We start from the raw sequence: 14,857 nt of genomic DNA on the forward strand, positions 1-14,857 counted from the left end.
CGACATTCGCATAGCGATTGCATTGGCGGTGTTCTAGGTGGAACTGCGTTAGAGCTGTCAAATCCACAAGCGGCTCCGAGCATTATTCCTAAAGCAGACATTGCCATTGGCTACATGGAGTTGCATTAAGATAAATTCCATGCAGCCTTGTTTAGAAGTTCGAACACTGGAATGTGAGATGTAATCTACACCTCGATTAGGTTTATAGAATTTGTCAATATTTAATAGAATTTTGCATCATTATTTCTATATAGCCTACACTTTCTCGTTCTGAACTTCTAGCATGAGTGTGGCTTTGTGACAATGATCAACAGCAGCTGCTTACCGATTTGTCAGCTCCAACGCAGTTCCACCTCCGACACTGCCAAAACATCAGCTATGCGTGTGTCGGCTCTCGCCGGTTAACGCTTGATTTGATTGAATCTAGGCCTCAGTGTGTTAACGATTTATAAATCAAACACACCACTCTATACTGTAGACAGGTCTATTGTTTTGATTAAATTAATTTACTTTCAGTTTTGACATTTTATCCAGAACTTAGTCAAAGTTAATATAATGTCACAACCGGTATTCAATCAAATATTTTCCTCAAATAAGCGTTTTTCTATCATCAAAATATCATTTTTGCACTGATGTATGTATTATTTTCATTTTGCAAGAGCAACTGGCTCTATTTTCACATATCAAATTCAAGTTCAACCTTAAATAGCAAGGAGGACATTCACAAAAACAAACCACCATTGTAAACATACCACTTTTTTTTAAACCCAATTAAAAAATGTATGAAGATCAGATTCATGCAAGGTTAAAACACAGGAACAAATCATATACACATACTGTATAGTTACTTTAGGTTTCATAGCCTATGGATAATTTGATCTATATTGGGAAAACTTAGATGGTGAATTTACAGTTTTGGATACTTTTTTTGTGAATGATCCCCAAATTAAAACCTTTAGCAACGGACAACAAAAATGTGTGTTTCTTATTGGACATGTCCAGGTAGTCCCTCCCTGGTTCAGTCAGTTGTCTTCTGTTTGGTGCCTAATGAACACTGCCCTGTTACTGGTAAATAGACAAAAAGCTTTTTAAAAACTGCTGAGGTCAGGTGACTAAAGCACAGTATGTGCCATATGTGCTTGTCAAACACCCAAGGATAAAGTAAATCATATAAAATATAAAAGGCTGATGTAAATGGTGTGCAAGTTTCCTCCAGGACCCGCCAATGTAGAACAACAGTTTTGTCTGTCTCTATATATAATATTACAAATAATAAAAGAATAACTGTTTTTTAAAATAATAAAACAGTACAAACGTAGAAAACAAAAATATTTTATTTTGTAAGACTTAGAACAGTCAGAGCAGAAAACTGCAAACTGAACTGAGTCTGTAAATGCACGGAGAGGAAAAAATGGAAAACGGTGCAAGCGTCCGTCCATCCTTCCGTCCGTACATCCTTTGTTCATTTAACCATTATTTTATCTTGCTCATTCTCCTTTTCATTCTCACTTTTTTCATCCCTCTGTTCTGCACAGCAGACTCAATATGTTGGCTCAACCTTTCTGCAGCGTCACAGCAATGTTTCATAGCATCACAGAAACGTTGAGAGAACATTTCTTCAGAGCACATCTTATCCTTCATACTTCCAGCACGTCCCTCTGTCCAGATATTATGATGTATGGATTCGACCAATTTCTTGTCTAATGGCTGAAAGAGAACACAAAATTGAGAAAATCACGTGTGCGTGTGTGTTCTGTAGAGAATGGGTACTGGAGGACAGCCTTATCACTGAACCTTCATCTATTTCAAAAGGAATGGGGTTTACTATGAAGAAGTAAATAGGTGAACTGTATGCCTAGCATCATCTTAGGACATAATTAATTAGGATACCTTTGTTCGCCATAATGGAAAAACTGAATTGGACTACAGAAAGTGTATAGAACATGAATAGGAAGGACCTTAGTCAGTTTGCAGGTAAATTGCTCACTGATGCTGGCAAGCCTTTTCAACAACATGCATAAACACTCTGTATCACCTACCATTAATGATCTCATCTTTCACCTTCTGCAATTCACGTACAACTTCCTCCAAGATTTCCTGTGGGGATAAAAAATACAGTTTACATTTTCTGCTTCTCTCACAATACTTTTATTCCATTAACGATTGAAGAATGCCATACTGATCCATCCAATATGTATTACAGTTTTGAAATGAGATTTCTACCTGCTTCATCCTGTCAAAGTCTATGTCTCCTTCACTGCCCACTGGTCGCACCCTGCAAAACAACCAACCACAGGGATGATTGGAAATTATCGCTAAATATTTCATAGTAAATTAAAACCTATACAGTACATTAAAGCAGACATTTTCTACAGCTAATGACAGGTGACAAGCAACATTCATCCTTGATTATTAGATGAAGGTACAGTATCTTATATTGATATAGCATAGTGGTGTTAGCAATGTAAGGCAGCAATCCATTCACTGTTTATTAAGGCGATAAATCCAAATTGTCGGGCCATGTACAGTACCATTCAAAAGTTTGGACACACCTACTCATTCAAGGGTTTTAATATATTTTTAATATTTTCTACATTGTGGAATAATAGTGAAGACATCAAAACTATGTAATAACACATATGGAATTATGTGGTAACCAAAAAAAGTGTTAAACAAATCAAAATATATTTTATATTTCAGATTCTTCAAAGTAGCCACCCTTTGCCTTGATGACAGCTTTGCACACTCTTGGCTATATCTCAGCCAGCTTCATGAGGTAGTCACCTGGAATGCATTTCAATTAACAGGTGTGCCTTGTTAAAAGTTAAGTAGTGGAATTTCTTTCCTTCTTAATGTGTTTGAGCCAATCAGTTGTGTTGTGACAAGGTAGGGGTGCTATACAGAAGATAGCCCTATTTGGTAAAATACCAAGTCCTTATTATGGCAAGAACAGCTCAAATAAGCAAAGAGAAACGACAGTCCATCATTACTTTAAGACATGAAGGTCAGTCAATCGGGAACATTTCAAGAATTTGAAAAGTTTCTTTAAGTGCAGTCGCAAAAACCATCATACGCTATGATGAAACTGGCTCTCATGAGGACCGCCACAGGAAAGGAAGACCCAGAGTTAGCTCTGCTCTGCTAAGTTCATTAGAGTTACCAGCCTCAGCAATTGCAGCCCAAAAAAATACTTCACAGAGTTCAAGTAACAGACACATCTCAACATCAACTGTTCAGAGGAGACTGCATGAATCAGGCCTTCATGGTCGAATTGATGCAAAGAAACCACTACTAAAAGAGACCTATAAGAAGAAGAGACTTGCTTGGGCCAAGAAACACGAGCAATGAACATTAGACTGGTTGAAATCAGTCCTTTGGTCTTATGAGTCCAAATTTGAGATTTTTGGTCCCAACCTCCGTGTCTTTGTGAGACGCTGAGGAGGTGAACAGATGATGTCCGCATGTGTGGTTCCCACCGTGAAGCATGGAGGAGGTGGTGTGAGGGTGCTTTGCTGGTGACACTGTCAGTGATTTATTTAGAATTCAAGGCACACTTAACCAGCATGGCTACCGTAGCATTCTGAAGCCATACGCCATCCCATCTGGTTTGCGCTTAGTGGGACTATAATTTAGTGGGACTATAATAAAAACTTTTGACTAATACTGTATATTATCATCACAAGCTTCATCAATGCATTAAGCAAACACTCCCATGGTTCTTGTTTCCCATTGAAAATACTGAGAATATATTTCAGTGTCTTGGGTTTACTGAGGACGGTGCGACAAACAAAAAAATCCAGTCAGTGGCAGTCCTGTGGGCGAAAACAGCTTGTTGATGGGAGGTCGAAGGCAAGAATCGTGCAAGCTAATAGGCGGGCCACAAATGGCAAATAACGGCACAGTGCAACAGTGGTGTGCAGAACAGCATCTCGGAACGCACAACTCGTCGATCCTTGTCATGGTGGGGCTATTGCAGCAGATGACCACACCGGATTCCACTCCTTTCAGCTAAAAATAAGGAGCTGCTGCTCCAGTGGGCATGCAGTCATCAACACTTGACAATTGAGGAGTGGAAAAACATAGCCTGGTACGACGAATCCTGGTTCCTGTTGCATCATGCTGATGGATTTGGTGTAAGAAGCATGAGTCCATGGCCCCATCCTGCCTGGTGTCAACGGTACAGGCTGGTGGCGGTGGTGTAATGGCCTGGGGAATATTTTCCTGGCACACGTAAGGTCCCTTGATACCAATTGAGCAACGTTTCCATGTCCCAAATAATTCCGTCTGTTCTGGAGGCAAAGGGGGGTCTGATCCAGTACTAGTGGGTGTACCAAATAAACTGGCTGCTAAGTGCATATCTCCTCATCTAAGAGAACATAATGCAATGTAATATGAACCTCTCAATAAATCCCCTTATTTACTTAAGTTATAGCCTGGTCCCAGATCTGTTTTGCTGTATAGCCAACAACTGCCATAGGAGTTGGCTATACAGATATCACAGATCCAGAACCAGGCTAAACAGTTACTATGCCTCAGATGAGCAAATCCACACTTATCAGTAAAATCCCACATATAAAAAATAATAATTTTACATTTCATTTGTATATAGTGCTTTTATTACAGTGTAATCTACAACACTAAATAGGCAAAATAATAAAGTAACAATATAACATATCAAATAAGATATGCAGTGCCTAGAGAAAGTCTACGCAAGTCTTCACATTTTACTGCCTTAAAATTAAATCTAAAAAGGGATTCAATATGTTTCCCCCTTACAGATCTACACAACGTATTCCACATTTTTCAAAGTAAAAGAAAGTTAGAGAACATTTACCAAATTTATTAACAAATTAAAAATATAAGATGTCTTGATTGCATATGTCTTCACACTCCAGAGTTAATACTTGGTGGAAACATCTCTGGCAGCCATTGTTAACCCAACCAGGTTAAATGCAGAAAACACATTTCAGTTGTACAACCTACTAGGTATCCCCCATTATTGTTTGCCACATTTCAATAATACATTATTAGATTTTTCCATTGTGTTAATAATGGGCGGATTGATTGATTTCCACGTTTTTTATTTAAGAAAATTCAAGATGAGAAGAGAATTGTCCAGCCCATTGGGTATTTAACTACACCCCCATATGCCATGTCTTGAAATATGCAGACGGACAGATTAGAAGTAAGTTTACATTGCAATACTTCTGACAGCCAACTTTCTAGCTCCGTTCATAACTTTTAGACTTTCCCAGAAAGCATGGATTATTGAATCATGTTCATTTTACCCTTAAGACATGACTCTGCCGTTGTGCTGTAGAATTTGTGAATGTTGTCGCTTGTATAATAAATTATATACATTAGTTTATACAGGATTTAGCATACATTTTTGTTAACTGTAATTTCGTTAGATATGCTCCAACATTCACTCCATCTTGTGCCAACATCAGTTCTTTTTAAGGCTTGGTTACAATAGTTTATATATTTTTTTCTAAGTGATTTTCAGTTGGATATGCTTTGCTCTCTGCATGGTATTCTATATCTTACTTATCATATGAACATCATTTTCTGACTCAAAAAATATTTTCTCAAGGTTGCTCTGATGTCAAAAAGATTTCAAAATGAAATTTTGTGATATGTAACTTTTAAGTTGCATGTACTGTATTTGAAAATATCTACATTGGTTAGTCCAAAATTGCTTTTTAATTCTGTCATGGAAATACATTTATTTCCTGTTACCATGTCATTTACGGTTAATATGCCTTTAGTTTTCCATGTGGACCAATGTATCAGTGAATTCTGAAAAGCTACCCAATGATTGTTCCATAGCGTTGTGTTTTTAAGGAGTGATATTGGTTCTTGTAGAAATACATTTTATTTTCTTCCATATTGTTACAGTGTTCTTAACTATGAAGTTGCTAATGTTCTTAGCTTTATCCTTTGAAAATAGACTCGTAAAAAATGTATGAGGATGAGCATGCGCATCTTCAATATTTACCCATGGTTCCTCTTTAGTGCATTTAACTAGTGAATTGATACAATTCCAAGTCTGGAAAGTTAAAACCACCCTCAGACTTTATTGCCTATATAAAAGTATTTTTGACAGAGTATACTTTTTTAAAGAATATCTTCGGTGGGGTAATTGGTATTACTGAAAATAGATACAGAAACTTTAGGAGCCATGCTCTGCTGAAGAGGTTTATTCTACATGTAAGATTTATAGGAAGATCATTCCATTTGATTAGATCTGTTTTGATATTATTCAGTAATGGAATAAAGTTCTTTATATATTTGTTGTTACAATCTAAGCTTGATGCCCTCACTCTCACACAAATGATCAATGAACCGACCAGGTACAACGCCAAAATCTGTAAACACGGGCACCCTCATAAATGTCATCCTAACTAACTTGCCCTCCAAATACACCTCTGCTGTTTTCAATCAAGATCTCAGCGATCACAGCCTCATTGCCTGCATGCGTAATGGGTCTGCGACCAAACGACCACCCCTCATCACTGTCAAACGCTCCCTAAAACACTTCTGCGAGCAAGCCTTTCTAATCGACCTGGCCGGGGTATCCTGGAATGACATTGACCTCATCCTGTCAGTAGATGATGCCTGGCTATTCTTTAAAAGTGCCTTCCTCATCATCTTAAATAAGCATGCCCCATGCAAAAAAATGTTGAACTAGGAATAGATATAGTCCTTGGTTCACTCCAGACCTGTCTGCCCTTGACCAGCACAAAAACATCCTGTGGTGATCTGCATTAGCATTGAATAGCCCCCGTGATATGCAACTTTTCAGGGAAGTTAGGAACAAATATACACAGGCAGTTAGGAAAGCTAAGGCTAGCTTTTTCAAACAGAAATTTGCATCCTGTTGTACTAACTCCAAAAAGTTCTGGGACACTGTAAAGTCCATGGAGAATAAGAGCACCTCCTCCCAGCTGCCCACTGCTCTGAGGCTAGGAAACACTGTTACCACCAATAAATCCACTATAATTCAGAATTTCAATAAGCATTTCTCTACGGATGGCCCTGCTTGCCACCCCTACCCCGGTCAACTGCCCGGCACCCTCCACAGCAACCCGCCAAAGCCCCCACCATTTCTCCTTCACCCAAATCCAGATAGCTGATGTTCTGAAAGAGCTGCAAAATCTGGACCCCGACAAATCCGCCGGGCTAGACAATCTGGACCCTCTCTTTCTAACATGATCTGCCTCTCTTTCGTATCGTCTGAGATTCCCAAAGATTGGAAAGCTGCTGTGGTCATCCCCCTCTTCAAAGGGGGTGACACTCTAGACCCAAACTGCTACAGACCTATATCTATCCTACCCTGTTTTTCTAAGGTATTCGAAAGCCAAGTTAACAAACAGATTACCGACCATTTCGAATCCCACCATACCTTCTCCGCTATGCAATCTGGTTACCGAGCTGGTCATGGGTGCACCTCAGCCACACTCAAGGATCTAAACGACATCATAACCGCCATCGATAAGAGACATTACTGTGCAGCCGTATTCATCGACCTGGCCAAGGCTTTCGACTTTGTCAATCACCAGATTCTTATTGGCAGACTCGACAGCCTTGGTTTCTCAAATGATTGCCTCGCCTGGTTCACCAACTACTTCTCTGATAGTGTCAAATCGGAGGGCCTGTTGTCCGGACCTCTGGCAGTCTCTATGGGGGTGCCAGGTGGTTCAATTCTCGGGCCGACTCTCTTCTCTGTATACATCAATGATGTCGCTCTTGCTGCTGGTGAGTCTCTGATCCACCTCTATGCAGACGACACCATTCTGTATACTTCTGGCCCTTCTTTGGACACTGTGTTAACAACCCTCCAGATGAGCTTCAATGCCATACAACTCTCCTTCCGTGGCCTACAACTGCTCTTAAATACAAGTAAAACTAAATGCATGCTCTTCAACCGATCGCTGCCTGCACCTGCCCGCCCGTCCAGCATCACTACTCTGGACGGTTCTGACTTAGAATGTGTGGACAACTACAAATACCTAGGTGTCTGGTTAGACTGTAAACTCTCCTTCCAGACTCACATCAAACATCTCCAATCCAAAGTTAAATCTAGAATTGGCTTCCTATTTCGCAACAAAGCATCCTTCACTCATGCTGCCAAACATACCCTCGTACAACTGACCATCCTACCTGTGCTCGACTTCGGCGATGTCATTTACAAAATAGCCTCCAATACCCTACTCAATAAAGGGTTTTTGGTGGTGTTCCTAAGCCAGGATTCAGACACGGCTAAGACATCCGAGTTGGCAGAGTGTGCTAAAGCAGTGAGTAAAAGAAACTTAGGGAGTAGACTTCTAATGTTAACATGCATGAAACCAAGGCTTTTACGGTTACAGAAGTCAACAAATGAGAGCACCTGGGGAGTGGAAGTGGAGCTAGGCACTGCAGGACCTGGATTAACCTCTACATCACCAGAGGAACAGAGGAGAAGTAGGATAAGGCTACGGTTAAAGGCCATAAGAACTGGCCGTTCTAGCACGTTCGGAACAGAGAGTAAAAGGAGCAGGTTTCTGGGCACGATAGCATAGATTCAAGGCATAGTGTACAGACAAAGGTAAGGTAGGATGTGAGTACATTGGAGGTAAACCTAGGCATTGAGTAATGATGAGAGAGATATAGTCTCTAGAGACGTTTAAACCAAGTGATGTCATCGCATATGTAGGAGGTGGAACTAAATGGTTGGTTAAGGCATATTGAGCAGGGCTAGAGGCTCTACAGTGAAATAAGACAGTAATCACTAACCAGGCCAGTAATGGACGAGGCATATTGATATTAGAGAGAGGCATGCATAGCCAAGTGAACATATGGGTCCAGTGAGTGGTTGGGCTGTCTGGGGACACAGCGATTCAGACAGTTAGCAGGCCGTTGCTAACAAGCTAATAGTTAGTAGGCCGGGGCTAAACAAGCTAGCAGTTAGCAGACCGGGGCTGACAAGCTAGCAGTTAGCAGACCGGGTTAGCAAGCAAGCAGTTAGCAGACCGGGGCTAGCAGATAGCAGACCGGGGCAGGCAAGACTGCAGTTAGCAGACCGGGGCAAGCAAGCTAGCAGTTAGCCTTTGGGGGACGTCGCGATGGGGGTAAGTCTGTTTTTGCCTCTTCGTGCGGTGGTGTCGAAACGATGGTGGTAGACCAGCCGTGGAATTAGTAGGGTTCCAAGTAGCTTTAGGTAGCTAGCAGGTCACGGTTAGCAGAATGGGCCTTCAGCGGACGTCGCGCCTGAGGGGCCTGTTGGAATCCTCAGGCAGATTGTGTCGGTATTCCAGTCGTAGAGGATCGGCGGTGTTCCGTGCCCCGTACCGGCAGTAGAAGGGTATAGGATATTGTTGCCCAGGAGTGGGCTTTGGTGGTAGCACAGGATCCCTGGCCGGGCTAGCTTCAGGCTAATTGGTGCTGCTCCGGGATGGAAACGCTAGCCAGGAGTAGTCACCCGGGATTGTGGTTAGCTAGTTGCGAAGATCCAGATGAAAATGTTCAGAGTTTGCGGTGGGAATCCGGGGATATGGAGAAAAAATATATATGTTCTGGTTTGAGTCACGTTGTTCGAACTGGCGAGAGCTTTCCGAGCTAAAGGTTAGCTGATGACCGCTAGCAATGGTTTGCTGACTGATAGCTGGTAGGCAGTTAGCTGGCTAGCTTCAGTTGAGGGATTCCAGATCCGAAGGAAATAGAAATACTTTAGAAGAAAAAAAACAGATCCACGCTACATTGGGTGAGGCAGGTTGCAGGAGAGTAATTTGAAGTTGAGGTTTAGGAAAATATTTTTAAAAGATATGCGAAGAAAAAGATGTAAAAAGATAAATACAAGGGACACGACAGGACAAAGACGCCTGACTGCTACGCCATCTTGGATTAAACGGATTAAATAAAGATGTAGTCATATCTTGAATAGCTTTTCTTACTTTGAGAAAAAAGGAATAGCGTTTTGTAGTTAGAAATAGTAATCTCCAGGTGTCCATGAAAATGTTCAGCTTCTATAGAGGCTCGCTAAATGTGCCTTTTTTTTATTACTACGCCTGTCAATCTTATTCAATATATGATTTAGGTCACCTGCTAAAATAACAGTTCCTGTCTGGATTTGATCTAATAGCTTGAAATCTAAAAACACCATACAGTGAGGGAAAAAAGTATTTGATCCCCTGCTGATTTTGTACGTTTGCCCACTGACAAAGAAATGATCAGTCTATAATTTTAATGGTAGGTTTATTTGAACAGTGAGAGACAGAATAACAACAAAAAAATCCAGAAAAACGCATGTCAAAAATGTTATAAAATGATTTGCATTTTAATGAGGGAAATAAGTATTTGACCCCTCTGCAAAACATGACTTAGTACTTGGTGGCAAGACCCTTGTTGGCAATCACAGAGGTCAGACGTTTCTTGTAGTTGGCCACCAGGTTTGCACACATCTCAGGAGGGATTTTGTCCCACTCCTCTTTGCACATCTTCCCCAAGTCATTAAGGTTTCGAGGCTGACGTTTGGCAACTCGAACCTTCAGCTCCCTCCACAGATTTTCAATGGGATTAAGGTCTGGAGACTGGCTAGACCACTCCAGGACCTTAATGTGCTTCTTCTTGAGCCACTCCTTTGTTGCCTTGGCCATGTGTTTTGGGTCATTGTCATGCTGGAATACCCATCCACGACCCATTTTCAATGCCCTGGCAGAGGGAAGGAGGTTCTCTCCCAAGATTTGACGGTACATGGCCCTGTCCATTGTCCCTTTGATGCTGTGAAGTTGTCCTGTCCCCTTAGCAGAAAAACACTCCAAAATCATAATGTTTCCACCTCCATGTTTGACGGTGGGGATGGTATTCTTCCTCCTGCAAACACGGCGAGTTGAGTTGATGCCAAAGAGCTCCATTTTGGTCTCATCTGACCACAACACTTTCACCCAGTTGTCCTCTGAATCATTCAGATGTTCATTGGCAAACTTCAGACGGGCATGTATATGTGCTTTCTTGAGCAGGGGGACCTTGCGGGCGCTGCAGGATTTCAGTCCTTCACGGCGTAGTGTGTTACCAATTGTTTTCTTGGTGACTATGGTCCAGCTGCCTTGAGATCATTGACAAGATCCTCCCGTGTAGTTCTGGGCTGATTCCTCACCGTTCTCATGATCATTGCAACTCCACGAGGTGAGATCTTGCATGGAGCCCCAGGCCGAGGGAGATTGACAGTTCTTTTGTGTTTCTTCCATTTGCGAATAATCGCACCAACTGTTGTCACCTTCTCACCAAGCTGCTTGGCGATGGTATTGTAGCCCATTCCTGCCTTGTGTAGGTCTACAATCTTGTCCCTGACATCCTTGGAGAGCTCTTTGGTCTTGGCCATGGAGGAGAGTTTGGAATCTGATTGATTGATTGCTTCTGTGGACAGGTGTCTTTTATACAGGTAACAAACTGAGATTAGGAGCACTCCCTTTAAGAGTGTGCTCCTAATCTCAGCTCGTTACCTGTATAAAAGACACCTGGGAGCCAGAAATCTTTCTGATTGAGAGGGGGTCAAATACTTATTTCCCTCATTAAAATGGTAATCAATTTATAACATTTTTGACATGCATTTTTCTGGATTTTTTTTGTTATTCTGTCTCTCACTGTTCAAATAAACCTACCATTAAAATTATAGACCGATCATTTCTTTGTCAGTGGGCAAAAGTACAAAATCAGCAGGGGATCAAATACTTTTTTCCCTCACTGTATTTGCCGCTGGTGGGACAGACAATGAAATCAAGGTGTATTTTTAACCATGTAAAGTACAATTCAACATTAGAAAACATTCTTGGTCCATGTGCTGGGATATAAAGGAAAACAATGTATTCTTATATATCAGGATTCCTACACCTCTGCTGTTACTACAGTAGGTGGCAGCATAGGCTTCTCCAACTCAGCTCCTCTTTAAATATTCCTTTTCTCCTTTTTTTAAATGTAACCCTTGCAAGAATGTGGGCTGAGCAGACATAAAAACAATTGAAAACCAAGCAAAGTAGGTCTTTGTACTTGAGACGCTATGCCTTTTTAGGGCTCTCACCCACAAACACAAACATCCATAGAACAATTATTGAAAATGATTGACTTATAGTGCCTTCGGAAAGTATTCAGACCCCTTGATTTTTTCCACATTTTGTTACATTACAGCCTTATCCTAAAATGAATTAAATCGTTTTTTTCCCTCATCAATCTACACACAATACCCCATAATGAAAAAGTGAAGAGGCGACTCTGGGATGCTGGCCTTCTAGGCAGTTGCAAAGAAAAATCCCATATCTCAGACTGGCCAATAAAAATAAAAGATTAAGATGGGCAAAAGAACACACACACTGGACAGAGGAACTCTGCCTAGAAGGCTAGCACCCTGGAGTCGCCTCTTCACAGTTTATCATAGTTTTTTTATTTGTATTATTATTATTATTATTATTATTATTATTATTATTATTATTATAAGAAAATTGCTACCCCTTTTTCCTCACCAATTTCATCGTATCCAATTGGTAGTTACAGACTTGTCTCATCGCGACAACTCCTGTACGGACTCGGGAGAGGCGAACGTAGAGAGCTGGGCGTCCTCTGAAACACAACCCAACCAAGCCGACATGCTTCTTGACACAATGCCCACTTAACCCAGAAGCCAGCCGCACCAATGTGTCAGAGGAAATACTGTACACCTGGCGACCGTGTCAGCGTGCACTGCGCCCAGCCCGCCACAGGAGTCGCTGGTGCGCGATGGGACAAGGACATGCCTGCCGGCCAAACCCTCCCCTAACCCGGATGACGCTGGGCCAATTGTGCGCCGCCCCATGGGTCTCCCGGCCGCGGCCGGCTGCGACAGAGCCTACAGAGCCTGGACTCTAACCCAAAATCTCTAGCGGCACAGCTAGCACTGCAACGCAGTGCCTTAGACTACCTTGCCACTTCACTGTTGACATTGAGACTGGTGTTTTGTGTAGATTGCTGAGGATTTTTTACATTTAATCTATGTGGAAAAAGTCAAGGGGTGGTGAATACTTTCCGAAGGCACTGTACATGCTATACTTCCTCTTTTATATTGGTATTTTCAGTGTCCATGTATCTTATTGGCATCTGCTAATTCTATAGTTACTTCCTAGAGTAGAACAGTTACTTGTGGACAATAGAGTCCAGATTTTACTGGGGGGAGGGGGAAAGAATATTGTCTCAATTTACGATAAGCTGGTCTTAGGCATCACTGTATGTAGCCTAGTATGCTTATCACTTTTTTTCGCGCTTCTTACTCTCCTCGGGGCATAGATCAGCTTTAATATTGCAGATTGTATTTCTACAATTTTAACTATTTTTTCTTCTGTATTATTTTCCCCTAACCCTGCCTACCAACACTTCCCTAATTGGAGTAAACTAATAAACAGCAATACTTAGGCTTCTTCTTACAGCTTATACATATTATATAATTAAGCAATAACGCATGAGGGGGTGTGGTATATGGCCAATATACCATGGCTAAGGGCTGTTCTTAAGCACAACGCAATGCGGAGTGCCTGGATACAGCCCTTAGCCGTGGTATAATTGCCATATACCACAAACCCCGAGGTGCCTTATTCCTATTATAAACTGGATACCAAAAATGATAAGAACAGTAAAAATAAATGTTTTGTCATACCCGGTCTGATATACCACGGCTGTCAGCCAATCAGCATTCAGGGCTCGAACCACCCAGTTTATAATATATAATTTCCATTATTGTGTTTTATTTTTAAAATATTGTTGTGTTATTATTTTCCCCTAACCCTACCACTCCTCCACTAATTGGAGTAAACTAATGGACAACAATACTTAGGCTTCTACTTACAGCTTATACTAATCCAATGCATTTTACATTAGTTAACTTTTTAATTTTGTTTTAATTTGTTTTTAGTCCTATGCTTCAGCTCCCCTCAAGCCGTCCCATATATCTCTGAAAACCATCCAGTGTTGATTTGTAGTTGCCATATATTTTTCAACTGTGCTGTACTGTCACAAAAGTTCAGAATCTTTCTATTCTCATAGTTTCTACAGATTGTAAATTAAAGATGAACATTTTTACTAAGAGTATTATTATATTATTGATCAATTGACTATGGCCTTTCAAGTCGCCCAGTAGTGCCATTTGCAGAGTTAGCTCCAGGTAAATGTTACAATTCTTTAGCCATTCCTGAACCTGCGACCAAAAACAAGCTACGTACTGTATGTACCAAAACAAGTGATCTAATGAGTCTGTCTCTTCACAGCAAAATCTGCTCAGCTGGGATGGTTGTATCCCTCATATACATAACATTCTATATTGGCTGCAAGAATTGTGTATAATAAATTAAATTGTCTTTGTATCAAGGATAAAGGTGTAGCTCCTAAGAACTAACAAGGTTAGCTAGCCAGCTGTATTCGTTCGTTCGCGCCGTTTTCGAAACGGCGTAAACACCATAACACCACAGCTAGCTAGCCAACTTATATTACATTTCATTACATTACATTACATTGGAACGATTTGATTAGTGTATTGTTAGCTAGCTACATAGTTGTATCTGCTGTCTTTGTATCAAGATAAAGGCGTAGTACAGAGTAACTATCGAGGTTAGCTAGCCAGCTACATTCTCTAACATAGTCAACAACGCGCCCACTGCTAGCTAGCTAACCCTACCAGCTAGCTGTATCATTTTTAGTCAATAAGATTTTTGCAACGTTAGCTTAACTTTCTGAACATTCGAGATGTGTAGTCCACTTGTGTAGCTAGCAGGACTGACTGTGTTAGCTAGCCAATGTTTAATTACTTCTGCGTTATGAACTAGACACGGAAACGAATGATCCATTGGTAGCTTGTTGTTAC

General features: G+C 41.1%; 1 pseudogene; it reads right to left on the reverse strand.

The window, feature by feature from the left end:
• Positions 1 to 1,316: 1,316 nt before the first annotated feature.
• The window catches only part of LOC106610627 (ena/VASP-like protein), a 66,952-nt pseudogene continuing 53,411 nt past the window's right edge, over positions 1,317 to 14,857 (reverse strand).

The sequence above is a fragment of the Salmo salar genome, chromosome ssa09 (genome assembly GCF_905237065.1).
Source record: "Salmo salar chromosome ssa09, Ssal_v3.1, whole genome shotgun sequence".
NCBI lineage: Eukaryota > Metazoa > Chordata > Actinopteri > Salmoniformes > Salmonidae > Salmo > Salmo salar.